At 56.4% G+C, this 14,846-nt stretch overlaps 1 protein-coding gene across 1 annotated transcript in view; it reads left to right on the plus strand.

The window, feature by feature from the left end:
* The window catches only part of KCNK9 (potassium two pore domain channel subfamily K member 9), a gene marked incomplete at both ends in the record, with an annotated part of 91,476 nt that overhangs the window by 38,935 nt on the left and 37,695 nt on the right, over positions 1-14,846 (plus strand). The window lies entirely within an intron of this gene.

Here is a 14,846-nt window from a genome sequence, read left to right on the forward strand (position 1 = left end):
AGCACCTCGGACAGCGCCCGAGTCAGCGGGAACCTAGAGGGCTGGTCCAGGGCCCTGACAAGCCTGGGACTCTGTGGGGAGACGGAAGCTAAGTCACGCAGAGCTCCTGGAACACGGCCTTGGCCTTGCTAGCCGTGACCATGCCGTCAGCTCTGCTTGGCAGGTGGGAGAAGGGCTGTGCTCGCAGACCCACTTGCCCCCTCCTCCTGTGGCGGACGGCAGGGAGCTCATTCCCAGGCTCCCTTGTGCTCTGGTCTGGGGGACTTTAGCCCAGGGCAGGCAGCGGCAGAAGTTCAAACGGCAGGGTGATGAGAGGGTGCACACTGCACCCTCCCTTCCCCCGCATCCCTGGCAGCGGCTCCACTGGAGGACAGTGCCATGGCTCCTGCTCTGGCCAATGACCTGACGCTGGCCTGCCTGCTCTCACAGCCCAAGCCTGGTGGCAGCTTCTGGTCCCCACTCTGGGCTGCTTCAGTTTTCTTGTCACCCCCATGACCGGGTGGAATTCCCTCTGTTCTACATTTTTCAAGTGGGTCCTCGTTTCCTGGTTAGACTCCTAAGAGGATTACACTCAGAGAGGCTCAGCGACCTGCCTGAGGTCGCACAGCAGGTTAGGCGCACCAGGATGCCTGAGTTCAGTCCTAGCTCAAACCAGTGCCTGCCTTTCTGCTGCTCAGTGCAGCCTGGCTTCCCTGGGAACACAAGGGCAGGCTTCCTGGAGGTGGTGACGTTGGAGCTGAGCCCTGGGGAGCAGCAGGACTTAGTCGGGAGGACCTAGCAGGATGGAGACGGCTGTTCCTTGGAGCACACAGCACCTGCAGTGGTGTGGAGGGGCAAAGTGGTGGGTTTAGAATGGATCCTGAGGCCAGGAAGGCTGCAGGAAGATGGGGCTGGAAGGGGGAAGCACAGACTGTGCAGGGGTGGGTCGGGGTGGGGTAGAGCCCTGGCACTGGGGGGGCCGAGCAGGGCTAGGGCATGATCCGATTTGTGTTGGAGAGGACCGCTCTGGCCACTGGATGTTCCGTCCCTTGTGCCAGGGATGGGGAGGCCGTGAGGAGGTTGTGGCCTGTGTCCAGGTGAGAGATGACGGTGGCCTGCACCTGGCCAGTGCGTGGAGCCCAAGAGAAGTGACGGGTCTGGGAAAGGATCATGATTATTCAGGAAGTCTCTGCGGCAGTAGATGGAACATTGTGTGAGTTTGAGCCCCGCCAAAGTTTGGCTTAAAGGAGGAAGTGATCAGCTGTTTCCGGGAAGGTGAGGGCAAGGAGGGTGGAGGCTTCCTGGAGGAGAGGCCGTCTGACAAGGCTCCGTGCACCCGGCCGTTCGCTTGTCTGTGTGCTCCTCGGGGCTGGGAGCCCCTTGGGGAGAACCGGCCTGAGATGGTGAGGGAGAAGTCAGTGTGGTCCCACCTGAGATGTCGGTGTGGGGGGAGCATACCAAGGAGAATGGGGAAGGGCGCTTTGGCCAGGAGGAACAGCGTGGGCGGAGGCCCAGAGGTGAGAACGTGCTTGTTGCCTCTGGACAGCAGGCGTGGCAGGGAGGTGTGCACTGGGGGAGGCTGGAAGGTCAGGGCCTGGGGCCGAGCCACTTCCAGCTCCCCTCTCAGGCTGCTCCCACTTTGCTTCCTGCGCTCTTGAGGGCCAGGCCGGCGGCCGGGAGAGCTGACAACTGCCTCTCAGCTCAGGTCAGAGCCCCAGTGGGGTTCATTCACCTGCACCTGGGGGCATCAGCGGCCCCTGACCTTGGCCCCTCCGAACCTCCCTCGCTGTGCCTGTGAGAAGAGTGGAGCAGAGGGGCCCTGAGTCACCTGAATGTCCACCGAGCCACGTGGCTCAGTGCCCATCAGAGGGCGGCCCTAACTCTTTAGCTGATTTGAACCTTACTCCACCTCCCTCATCTGTGTAATGGGAACAAGAACAAGGGTTCTCGTTCCCATTACACAGATGAGGAAGCTGAGGCTAACAGGGCTCCAGGAACTTTCCCAAGGTCCCCCCAGTGTTGCTCTGCCTTTCATTTGCTGTAGGTTGAAATCCTCTTCTGAATCCTGCCTTCTCCTCCAGGAAGCCCTCCCTGATTACCCTGCGTTGGCCTGCCACATCTGCTTTCTCCCCTCCAACTCTTGGGCAGAGCCCCTGGATGAGGAGGCTCAGGGTGTGGGGGAAGCAGGCTGGTGGAGTTAGCCACACCTGCTTATGCGAGTTTGAGCAGTTACTTCCCTTCTCTGGGCCTCAGTTTACTTGTATGAGAAATGGGGGTCACAGTGCCTTCCTGGCAGGGTGGACTGGGGATTCTCCATGTCGTGACACCACAGCACAGGGCTTGACACCAGTCAGCTTCCTGCTTCCCTTCTAGACCTGGTGGGATTCCAGCCTCTCCTGCCCCTTCCCTCCCCCATCCCCAGCTCAGGGCTCTAGAAAATCTGCCTAGTCAGGTTTGAATGAGGGAGAGCCAGCCAGCCAGCGTGTCTGGGTGGCGAGAGCGGCTATTTTGGGAACGAGCGGGGAAGGAGTGTTTTGTTTTGTTTGCTCCTTGTGATTACAAGAGGTGGCAGAGTTCTGCCTCTCCTCCCCTGGACACCAAGTGAGGGCTGAGCGAGGGATGGGGAAGGGAAGGAGGGCCTGGCTCTCAGCGAGATGGGCTGTCAGACTTCCTGACAACTGGAGGCCACATGGGTCTGCAGCCTCGCCCCCATCACTTGTCACTGTCATCTTGTCCCCAAGCAGTGTCTGAGAGAAAAGGAGTGGAGGAGGGGAGGGTTGAAAAAGCAGGGAACTCAGATCCTGCCACACCAGAGTTTTATTTCCAGCTCTGCCATCTGCTCGTGTGTCCACCCATCCACCCACTGACCTGTCCATTTGCAACAAACCATCCTCTTACGCATTCACCTATCCACCCATTTATCTACCACCCCATTCATCCCCCAACCATGCACCCACCCATCCACCCATTTGTCCATATGAACCATCTCTTCATTGAAACAGTTATCCATCCATCCATCCATCCATCCATCTATCCAATCACTCACCTATCCAATCACTCACCTATCCAATCACCCACCTATCTATCCATCCATTCATCCATCCATCCATCCATCCATCCATGTATCCAATCACTGACCCATCTATCCATCCATCTATCCATCCATCCATCCATTCACCTGTCCAATCACCCACCCATCTATCCATCCATTCATCCATCCATCCATCCATCCACCCACCCATCCATCCTTTTTCAGCAGATACCACAGGTGCTCCATATCTGTGCTTTGTCTTGTACGAGGCTCCAGGATAGAATGGTAAACAGGACACACTATTGCCGCCCGCCTTCCCCACTAGAGGCCATGATTAAACAACTAACCTGGCATTTAGTGTTTATATTTTTGGACCTTACAGTATCCCGAGGGGTCTGGAAGATTTGAACCAGGTACTGTGTGAGGAAACCACTGGGGGCCAAAATGAAAGGCTTCTGGAGGGATGGTGCCCCAGCTTCCACCCAGGCAGAGTCCAGGTGTCTCTGCCCAGCACACTCAGCTGAGTGAGGAGCCAGCGAGGCCCCGAGGTGGGAGGGGCTTGTTGTCAGGGAGTCAGAGGGTCTGCAGCTCAGCGAGGGAGAGGGGGAGGGGCCCTGAGGGCTGGAGAGTGTCTGTCTGTCTGGCCATCTGATACAGTCCATGGCACACCTGGACGGGCCTGGACACATGGGCACGTGCTCCGAGGCCAGCTTCCTATTCAGAAACTGTCTTCTTTGATCAGACAGAGCTGTCCCCAGATGAAGGGGGCGGGGGCAGCTGGCACTGGGGCACCCAAGCGATTTGGTACTTTATGTTTTACAAGTAAGTGTTAAAAGCCCTCCCCGAGCTTTCCCTGGCTGCACAAGCTGAAAATTCAGATAAACCTCAGCGATTCCTAGGTTATGCTTGGACTTGGAGTTTTCTTTTTCTTAAGTGAAAACATCTTCCTTTTTCTCATCAGGTGTGTTAACCTGGAAAGCTCTGTTCCTGAAGAAATTGAGTGGACAAGGCCTTGGGCGTGGGGCCCAGCGTCCTGGCGTGGGCACTGACTTGCTGTGTGACCTTCGAGCACCCACTTGCCCACTCTGAGCCTCCACTTCCTCCTGGCTGAAAGGAACGTGGGGATCAGAGCCTGCCACTTCTGCTCTGAGGCTCTGGGGTTGGGGGACTTGGGGGCCGTGAGGCCTTGGGCAGCACAGAGCAGACGTTCTCGGGAGGGTGCTGCCGAGAGCTGAGCCGGGCTGGCGTGGGGAGGAGTGAGCTTGTGGGCCTCTGGGCAGCGTGGAAGGCGGATTCTTTCTGAGCCGATAATACCGCCTTGTGTTTGCAGAGCAATCTATGGATTTTAAAAGCACTTTCCCTTGTGTCCTCTGAGTTGAGTTTTGAGTGTCTGCCGAACAAGTGTTTGCATATAGTGGACAAGGGGAAGCCGGGCCCTGCGGGGTCCGAGAGGCAGTGGGATGGCTCTGCCCCCAGGGGCTCACATTCCCACGGGGGCCGCAGCCCCACCCCAGAAATCTCTGGAGAGAGCAGGAGGAAGAGTAGGTCTCTGGTGGGGGCTTCTGAGTGGAGACCACCAGAACCGTGGACCCTGGGACTGGAAGGAGGGTCATCTGCGGGGGGAGGGGCAGGGGGACTAGATCAGGCAGGGTCTCGGGGTGGGAGACCTCAATTTGATTCAAAGCAGATGTGGCAGACATTGCAGGTGCTCTTTTTTATTATGTTAAGGTAAAGCCGATGTGTATAAAGCATGTCCAAACATTTCTTATTCCTGGCCGGGTATTTGTGATCTCTTATCACAAAATACTTTTTAGAAGAGTGGTCTCAGCTGCTTGGAAACGGGTCTGGGATCAGAGGCCGACAGGGCTGGTGGCTCGTGTGATGGTTCTCCATGGCTTCCTGCGGCGAACGCTGGGCGGCAGGGCACAGGCAGGCCAGCGCTTCTGCACCCCCATCTTCCCCATGTGGAAGGAGGGCCCCTGCGTAGCCCCCAGGGAGCAGCAGCAAACTGCTACCGCGGCACACATGGTGCCATCCCTAGCCCCCAGGATGCCAAGTTCCGACTCCAGGAGGGAGGGTGAGGATGCATCCGGGGTTGGGAGCCCCTGCCTGGTCTCGGCGGCTTTGAACTCAGAGGGACCCTGGGCTGCTGCCAACCGGGAGCCGGGTGTCAGGGGCACCCAGAGCATGCCACCTGCTGACGGGTGCTCCCGGCAGCCAGCGGCTGACAGCGCTTGGTGTATTTATGGACCCATAAAATATTAAATAATCATCACGCAGCACTTTTTCTCCTGAAAGCTCTTTAGGGTGCGTATTTCCCCCATTTGGAAGGCAGAACAAATAACCATTTAATTAACCCCCAGCTCCCGGCACGAGAATCGTGCCTTTGGAGGACTCCAGGGCCGGCAGCCTCCACCTCTTCCCGCCCCTCACCTGCTGCCTATCAGAGGAAGCCTCCCCCCAGCTTTTTACAGGGAGGGGTGCTGATGCAGGCAGCAGGCCAGTGGCAGGACAGGGGCTTGAACCCTGAGCCCCTGAGACAGCCGAGGGACCAGGTAGGGGGGGCGGTTCTCCCAAATCGGCCGCCCCACCTGCAAGTGGTCAGCTCGCCACGCCCAGGTTGCTCAGGTGTCGGTCCTTAAATGCATTTAAGTGGAGAAGCGCCCATTTTCTCACAAACGAGGACGCAGAGCCCTGGAGCCGTCGTGGGCTGAGAAGTGCGTGTCGGGCTTGGAGCCAGGCGAGCTGTGGATGACTCCAGCGTGGTGGTGCCTTCGAATCAGGTCTGAAGCATCCTGTGTGTCTGATCCTGGGTGGTTTTGTCGCTGTTCTACTGGGAGGGCTCGGCGCCGTGTGGAACCTCTGCTGTGGGTGTGTTTTATCTGCTGGCCGCTAGCCTGTGTCCGCCTGTCCTACCATTTCATTTAATTTTGCAGAAAGCTGGGATCATGTTACCCAGGTCACGGGGGTTTGAGAGTAAGGACATTTGAGACTCAAACTGGTGACATGGGGGGTTCACAAGATGGGGAAGTTCAGGCATAGAACGGATTTTAGGTGCGTTGGTTGGGGATCTGAGGGCTCAGGTGACGCTCTCAGAGCTAAGAGAGGAGCCCAGGTGTTTCTCACTGAAGGGGGAGGACGCAGAGGATGAGTGGGGCTCAAACCGCAGCATTAGCCGGAGCAGAGACAGCACCCTTACATGCAACTCCAGGGAAAGACTCGGGCGGAGGGTGGGATTGGGCTGTGATTGGAAGCCCCCCTGCCCCAGGACCCCAGACTGGGTGTGTGGGGTGTATGGTGTAGTGTTGATCCTGGAGGTGGACCAGATGCCTGTGTCTCTGACTGTGTGGTCGTTGGTACCTGTTGATAGAGGCTGAGTTGCGATAGCAGATTATCCCGCGTTCACACCCCCTCCAGGCCTCCCTCTGGCTCCAGCCCCTCCTCGAACGTTTGGTGAACTGCTCAGGGGTCATCCAGCCTTGGCCTTGCAGCCAGGAAGAAGTGGAATGGAATTTAAAACGCGTTCTCTTGACCCGCAGCCTAACATTCTTGTTTTTGCGTTCACCCAGAGATTCTGGAACTCTCGATATTAGTAGGAGCAGATGTTCTTGCGGTTGGCTGGGGCTCCAAAGGCCCCCACCCAGCATCACTTGCGAGGGGACGAGGGGCTGGGGGAGTCTCGGTGAGTCTCTGGGCCCAGCCCGTTGAGGGCTGATGGGAGGCCGCTTCGTTCCTTCCCTGCGACAGCACCAGCTATGGCAGGGCTGTGCCCCTCACTGGGTGCAGGCCACCCCTCACCCACATCTTGGGCAGAGTGTTGCCTTTCCCAGGGACTTCTGGTTGTTGACATTCACTCTGGGCCAGTTGCAAACTTTCAGTCTGTATCCAGTCCAAAGCCAGTCCCTTCCTGCTATGGTCAGATGGCAAGGACCTGAGGTGGGGAGGGGACGTGGATCCTCTGTTCACCCTCCTTCCCCTCCCTCCTGGGGGTCGCCTCTCAGTGGGGAGGACGGGGGGGGGCGGGCAGAGCAGCCACAAGCAGCAGGGTGGGCACAGGGCCACCTCGGCTCAGCCCCTTCCCCTGTCCTAAGGCAGCATCTGCCTCCACCGCCTACCCTCGGGCTCTTCGGTGCCCCGTTAACAATCATAATAAGCGCTGAATTAACCAGCGGTGTGTGTGCCGGGCTGCTTCAGGGCTCACTGTGAGACTTGAGGCTGGGCTGGCGGGGTGGGGGGAGTTACTGGTACTCATAGAGCTGCCATGGGGGAGACATGATTAACCAAAGGTGCCCCACCTTTGCCCTCGACAGTCTACGCGTCACACCGTAGCCAGAATGATCCACTGAAGAGTGAACTCAGATTCAGGACTCTGGAGCTTATTCTGGGTGAAATGAGAAGCCGTGGGGAGTTTGTTTTTTTTTTACATCTTTATTGGAGTGTAATTGCTTTACAATGGTGTGTTAGTTTCTGCTTTATAACAAAGTGAATCAGTTATACATATACATTTGTTTCCATATCTCTTCCCTCTTGCATCTCCCTCCCACCCTCCCTATCCCACCCCTCCAGGCGGTCACAAAGCACCGAGCTGATCTCCCTGTGCTATGTGGCTGCTTCCCACTAGCTATCTACCTTACTATGGAGTTTTGAGTCAAGCTCCTCCCATGGCCTCGGGACCTTAATTTGCCTGGGTTGGCTGCTTCTGCCCCAGGGCCTTTGTACATGCCGTTCTCTCCGCCCCTCAGGTATCTGTCTGGCTTGCTCTCTCACTGCCTTTCGTAAGATGAAATAGAGGGGCCCTCCCCACACTACCTCTTCCCCCAGTGAACGGAGAGTTTCCGCTCAGCTTCTTCGGATCCTCCGTGCTGGTGGGGAGACTTTATTTTACTGCCTGTCAGCGCTGCTTTGTTCTCTGCTATATCCCCAGATCTTAGAACATGCTAGATGCTCAGTGAATTTTCTCTTAATGAGTGACCGAGGCAGAGTGGTTAAGTAATTTGTCCAGGGTCACACAGCTGAGAAGTGGAAGGGCTGGGATTGGAAGCCAGGCCGCGCAGCCCTGGAACCAGACCCTGGTTGCCTTGCAGGTGCTGGGGAGCCATCAAAGGTACTTGAGCAGGGGGTGCCCCCGTGGGCACAGTGCAGGAGGAGGATGGGAGTGGGAGTTGGACCAGGGTGGGATGCAGAGTCCACGGCCGGAACCCCGGGAGCGTGGCCTGTGCGTGGGACGCGTTGGGGAGTGGATCTGGCCTACCTGTGACTCTGTTTTGGCTGAGCCCACCCTCTTTCTACACCCACGATGTCCACTTGCTGCCAACCCCCAAATCCAACAGCGAGCTCATCACAGGCCTCCTGCGCCCCCAGCGCCAGCGTTTGCATAATTAAACACACGCTTCTGACACGCCACTCCGGCCAATTTTCCAGATCGTGTCTACTTGAAAATCCTGTCATTTTCCACCAGCTGAGTTACAGTGAAAAAGGAGAATTTAACCGGAGCACATCCATCTTCAGTGCAAGTGAGCAATTGGACCCCATCTGCAGTTGAAGGACCTGAAATGCGGGGTGTGGAAGGGAAGAGAGCACTTCTTGGAGGGCAAAGAGCAGCTCAGTCGCCTTTGATTATTTTGGGGGGGGGGGCGGGGGGTGCATTTCACAGAAGTGAATTATGAAAACCCACGGAAAGAAGTCCTGAGGCTTCGGGAGGCTCCTTCCCTCTTATAGGCAGATGACTTCCTGCCACAGGGGAGACGTGAGGTGGAGATTGAAACTGGGAGAGATGGGCGGGGCAGCAGCCAACCCCAGCCCAGTCCCCAGGACAGAGCTCCGGCCAGTGGGGCAGCCCGTGGGGCGTCTGTCTCTCCCATCCACGCGTAGCCCGGGGGTGGCTCCCTGGGGGCAGGTGCCCTGTCCTTACCTACCTGCAGGCCAGCATGTGCTTTTCACTGGTTAACCCCGTTTGCACCAGGCTCTGGGTTGAAACACGGCTGCTCTGGATGGGCTGATGCCAGCGGGTGTTTATGGTCACTGGCTGGTGACAGCGAGTTCTTGAAGTTGTGTGCTGAGCTAGTGGCCTCCCCCTTGTGGGGGGAGGGTGTAGGAGGCAGGAGCCCCAAGTGGGGGTCGACACTGCAGCCGCTGCCATCTTGAGTCGGGCTTGTGTGGCCCCCATCTCCAATTAAGGTAAAATACATCCCATAAAATCAGTAACTGTAAAGTGTACAATTCAGTGGCACTTGGTACATTCGGTGTTGTGTCATGTAACCGTCACCTCTGTCTGGTTCCAAAACATTTTCATCCTCCCAGAAGGACACCCCGTACCCATTAAACACTAACTCCATCCCCACTCCTCCCAGCTGTCGAAACCATCAGACGGGCATAACTTGTTTTACTGTGCTTCGCAGATACTGGTTGTTGCATGTTGAAGGTTTGTGACAGCCCTGCTTCAAGCAAGTCTGTTGGTGCTATTTTTTTCCAACAGCATTGGCTCACTTCGTGTCTCTGTGTCACGTTTCGGTAATTCTCGTAATATTTCAGTCGTTTTCATTGTTATATTTGTTACGGTGATCTGTGATCCGCGATCTTTGGCGTTTCTATGATAACTGACCATTTGTTTTTTGCAACAACGTATTTTATTAAATACCTTTGGAATTTTTTTTTAGTAATTTAATTAAATTAATTTATTTTTTGGCTGAATTGGGTCTTCGCTGCTGCACGCAGGCTTTCTCTTGTTGTAGCGAGCGGGGGCTACTCTTCATTGTGGTGCACAGGCTCTAGGTGCACAGGCTTCAGTAGTTGTGGCATGTGGGCTCAGCAGTTGTGGCTCGCAGGCTCTAGAGCGCAGGCTCAGTAGTTGTGGCGCACAGGCTTAGTTGCTCTGCGGCATGTGGGATCTTCCCAGACCAGGGCTCGAACCTGTGTCCCCTGCATTGGCAGGTGGTGGATTCTTAACCACTGCACCATCAGGGAAGTCCAACAAAGTATTTTAAAATTAAGGTACGTCCATTTTGTTAGATATAATGTGATTGCACATTTAATAGATGACAGTATAATATAAACATAACTTTTACATGCACTGGGAAACCAGAAAGTTCCTGTGACTGGCTTTATTGCCATATTTGCTCTGTTACAATGGTTTGGAACCCAACCCACAGTCCCTCTGAGGTGTGCCTGTCATCTGCTTTCTGTTCCTATGGCTTTGCCTATTCTAGAAATTTGTGGAATCATCTAGTGCGAAGTCTTTTGTGTCTGTCTCCTTTCCCTCAGCAGAATGTTTTCGAGGTTCATCCACGTTGCAACGTGTGTCAGACCTTCATTCTCTGTAGCGTGTGTCCACGGCTGAGCAATGTGCCATCCTGAGGACATACACACTCGTGTGATGGACACTTGGGTTGTCTCCACCTTTTGGCTGTTGTGAATAGCATTGCTTATGAACATGTGTTTGTCTGAGTTCTGTGGGCAGTTCTTTGGCATACACACTTAGGAGGGCAGTTGCTGGCTCACGTGGTCATTCTAGGTTTAAGGAACCACCAAACTATTTGTACATGGCCGCCCCATTTTATATTCTGCGGTAGCCTCTGGAGAGGGGGCAAAGGTAGGACTTGGAGACCTACCTTTTAGAGTGGAAGCCAGGGCAGAACACTGTGGGTTCAGAACCTTCTAGACCTTCCTGTGTCTCTTGGAGGAAAAACCAAAGCCCTTAAAATGGTCCACAGCCCTGCCCGACGGGTCCCTGCGACCGCCCCTGTCATTCCCTCCTCCCCCTCCCCAGCCACCCTGGCCCCTCTGCTGTCCTCCAGTGGCCGGCATGCCCGTGTCTCGGGGCCTTTGCACGGCTGTCCCATAGCCATGGGGGTTGCTGCAGAAGACAGTGACATGTGCCCTTACCACCCTCTCTCCTGTTGTATCATTTACTTATTTATTGTGTTCGGTAATCATTGTCTGTCTCCCTTCTTCCTCTCCCCACAAAAGAATCCAAATGTCTACAGCTGTGCCTACCGGTTAAGCGCTCAGTAAATATTTCCTGAGTGAATGAATGAAGGTGATTACACAGATGAGCTTTTTCCTTAGACCTCCCGCCAGCTTCTCAGGGCTGTGGGTTTGGGGAGACCGGGACCCCTCCTTCAGACTTCTGTCCCTGGGCTCATCCCACTGTGTTAGTGCCCCCTCGAAAACGCACGCTCACCGGGGCACAGCCCTAGCACCCCTTCTCGTGCCTTTGAACCTCAGACTTGCAGAGAATCCTACTGCCAACAGAGGGTGGGAGGGGATGCTTGGTTAGGGGCCTGTGTGCCCAGTGCGCAGAGGAACCGATTCTCCTTTACATGCATAGCACACCTGCTATGTGGATGTGTTAGGGCTGGTGACCAGTTTCAGGGCAGTGAGCCAGGGTCCCCCTGTTAGAGATGTCAGAGATCTCTTTTGGGGCGGTCACGTCAGTTTACTGTATTCAACTAAGAGTTACCCGTTAATGTCAAGTCTATGTTTGCGCCATAAACTTAGAGCCCATTTCTGGGAATTCTTGTTTATCACGATTTATTTTATCTTGTTAGGGTCAAGATTTTAAAATGCTGGAAAGACGGCCAGAACTACCATCCAAAATACCATCCATTCACGCAGTCAGTTAGCAAATATCCCTGGAATACCTATTATTCCCATGTCTCAGACACCGCTTGGCACGAAGACATGGTACCGTCCTTGAGGACACCCATCCATTTACAGTGGGCCGTCCCTCATTGCTCTGTGTGGGGGGCTTCTTCTGGGTCATTATCTGAGTCATTAATGAAAAATATTGCTCAGGTCAAGTCCGAGATAGAGCCCTGTGGCCAGCCACTAGAGACCTCCTTCTGTGTTGACCTGGTCACTAGAATCCCTGTTGTGCTATTAGTAACAGAAGTTCAGATGCCACTGCCCCCTCATCTGCACATGGTCACCCGTCTTCTCCACAGGTTACTGGAAGAGATTCAGAAACTGATGAATTTGGCGAAATGTCTCTTGTTATTGTTCTTGGTCTTTGCAAATCGAACCAGCACTGTACATCTGCAGGAGCCCGCACAGGGCCGGCAGGGGAGAGGCCACGAGGCGTGTGTACCATAGGGCTGCATCTCAGCAGGGCTGCCGACGTGCCATGCTCACAGCCTTTCCCGATAGGTGCTGGGCCCAGGCAGGGCTTCCCAGGGGAGGTGACATCCACCTGGGCCTTGAGCACTGGGTCCGGTTCCAACCTGAGAAGGGGGCGGGAGGGATGCTGTGGTGAGCAGCAGGGCCACGGGGTGGAGGTGTCAGGGGGGGAAGCGGCAGGTTTTTCCCGGGAGCTCTGAGCGTGCCAGGAGGGGCAGGTGGGTAAGAGCTGTGAGCATTTGGGGCGCCAGGCTAAGGCAGTGGGGGGCTAAGCAGTGTTGGGGGAGTCTTTGGGGTCTCGTGCAGGGGTAGGGCAGCATCTGGTCTGAGGCTCAGAAGGCCCTGCTTGCTGTCGCTGGGGGAGGCTGGGGAGTGGGTGGAGTGGGTGGAGGGGTGGGAGGCCCCAGGCAGTGGTAACAAATTCCCCCATATACCCCTCGGGGCTTCAAAAGCAGGTGCTCAGAATGGATGCCTAATTGGCTCCAGGTGATGTGAGAGAGTGTCTGGCTGAAGCTGTCCCCGAGACAAACGTGGACCAGGCTGGCGGTGGCGGGTCCCAGGTGCCAGGAGGCTGGGGGATGGGCAGGAGGGCAGAGGACTGGCTTCCCTGGAGCACCTGCTCTGGGCATCACACGAGTTCAGTGTTTTCTGAGATACCTTCTCTTGTAACGTTTAACACACCCTGTGCGGGGGGCAGTTCAGGCCTTGATTTACAGACAGGGAAGCCCAGAGCTGGGAAGGCTCCCAGCTCTTCCACTGCCTGGCTTTGCCAACCTCCTGAGCGCCCAGGCTGGACTCCGATGACCCCTGCCCTTTCCAGTGCTGAGGGCAGGTGGGCCTGGGTGGGGAGGGGCAGGGGCTTCTGCCCTCTGCAGCCAAATCCTTGAATGGGACGGGCCTTGGGCTTACGGGCAGCCCCAGCCTTTGGAAGGTGAAAGAATCCTGACCTCTTCAGGTAGGTGGTTCCACAAGAGCCCAGAGAGGGTGAGTGAGCCACCTAACGTCACACAGCATCAATCTTCCGCTCAACCTTGATGCTCAGGGCCCATGGGCACCTGTGGAATGCTTCCCTGGGACCCTCTGGAGCCCTCGGGGGGAGCCCCTGCTTGGGGAGCCACGGCCCATGGTTCCCACTCCACGTTCTTAATTCTGAGATGACAAAACGGCCCACGGTGTGGGGAGGGAAGCAGCCTCGTGTTTCGGTCTGGTGCCAGCCTTCTGTTTCTGCAGCCTCCTCCCGCCTGGTATGGGCCCAGGTAGGCACCCTGTGCCCCCTGGGGCCGCGGAGTAGGCCTCCCGAGCCTGTGGCCTCAGCTCCGAATCAGGGGCAGTGATGCCCACGGACGAATGGGAGTCTGAGCGTCTGGACCCACCTGAGTGTCAGCCGCTCGCTCCCAAGCCCACCCCGCCCGCCTCAGGCTGCAAAACCCTGCCCGGGAATATCGTCTGAACCGTGGGCTGTGATCCATTAATGGGTCATGAAATCAAGTTAGTGGGTCACAGCCAGCATATTAAAACACAGACTAGAATAGAAGGGAATCAAATAGTAGGATAGAGAGAGGGAGCCGCGCTGTCAGGAGAGCCTGCTCTGAGACCCAGCTTCACACGCTGGCTGCTGCCACACTGCGTTAAATACATTTCTGGCCACATGGGTTTCAGCCTGGCTGGGTCTGTTGGCCCTGCTACCTGCAAGCAGGAGATGCCGGTTCGCTCCCCCTACTCTGTCCCTCGTCGGTCAGACAGGATAATAAGGGTAATGATAGTACCCACACCCCACAGTCCCCCCAAATCCCTTTACTTGCAGAACGCTTTGCACGGCCCTGGCCCTTCCTAATGGCAAGAGTATTAAAGCTGGGATTACTGTTACTTCAGCAGCAGCTACTAGCTCGCGAGCGAAGATGCCATGGAAGAGTGGGGACCACAGCCACCACCCGGCTGGGGCCCGTGTTGATGCCGAGAACACCCCAGGCCCAGAGAGCTGGAGGCCAGGCTCACCTTTCTGCCTGCTGCACAATGCGCGGTGCCAGGTGGAGGTGTTGTCAGAATTCTCAGGGCCCCTGTGTCCCTCCTCCCTGCTAGGCCCTCTCAGCCCCTGGAGCCCCGGCTCCCCACGCGAGCCCTCTCCTCCAGGGATCTCCCTCCCTAGGCTCCCGGCTCAGGGGGCACAGGGTCCCTGGCCCCCGCTCCCTGCCCCGGCTCTCTAGGGCCTTTCTTAGAAGCACCCGCTTGGTCTCACCCAGGTTTTGCCTCAGGCAGTCCTTCTGTCCAGGACCCAGTTCCCCACTCTTTTCCGCCCCTCCATGTACAGGGTTTTGTCCAGCTGCAGCTGAGTCCTGCAGGGGGGCAGGTTTGAAGTCGTCTCCTCCAGGGGGCCTCTCTGGACCCTGGTCCGGGTGAGGGACACCTCCTGCCGGCTCCCAGGGTCTCCTCATCTCCTCCCACAGCCCAGGGACTGACCAGGATGGACCTTGAACCTGGCTTCCGGAGTGGGGGGCCCTGGCTCTTCCCTGATCAGCCCGACTTGTCCACCACAAGCTCTCTGGGCTCCCATGAAACCCGCACAGGGTGGGTGTTCAGCTGTGAGATGAATGAGTGAGGGAAGGGATGCTTCTCCTCCACCTTCTCCCAAGTGCTTCCTCTTGGAATATCAGGAGGACTTCCTGTAAGGGGGGGCTTTGTGGAACGGGAGCAGCTTGGAGACACAGAGGTGGAGGGGATCCAG

This window comes from Grampus griseus, assembly GCF_964374135.1.
Source record: "Grampus griseus genome assembly, chromosome: 17".
In the NCBI taxonomy this organism is placed as follows: Eukaryota; Metazoa; Chordata; class Mammalia; order Artiodactyla; family Delphinidae; genus Grampus; species Grampus griseus.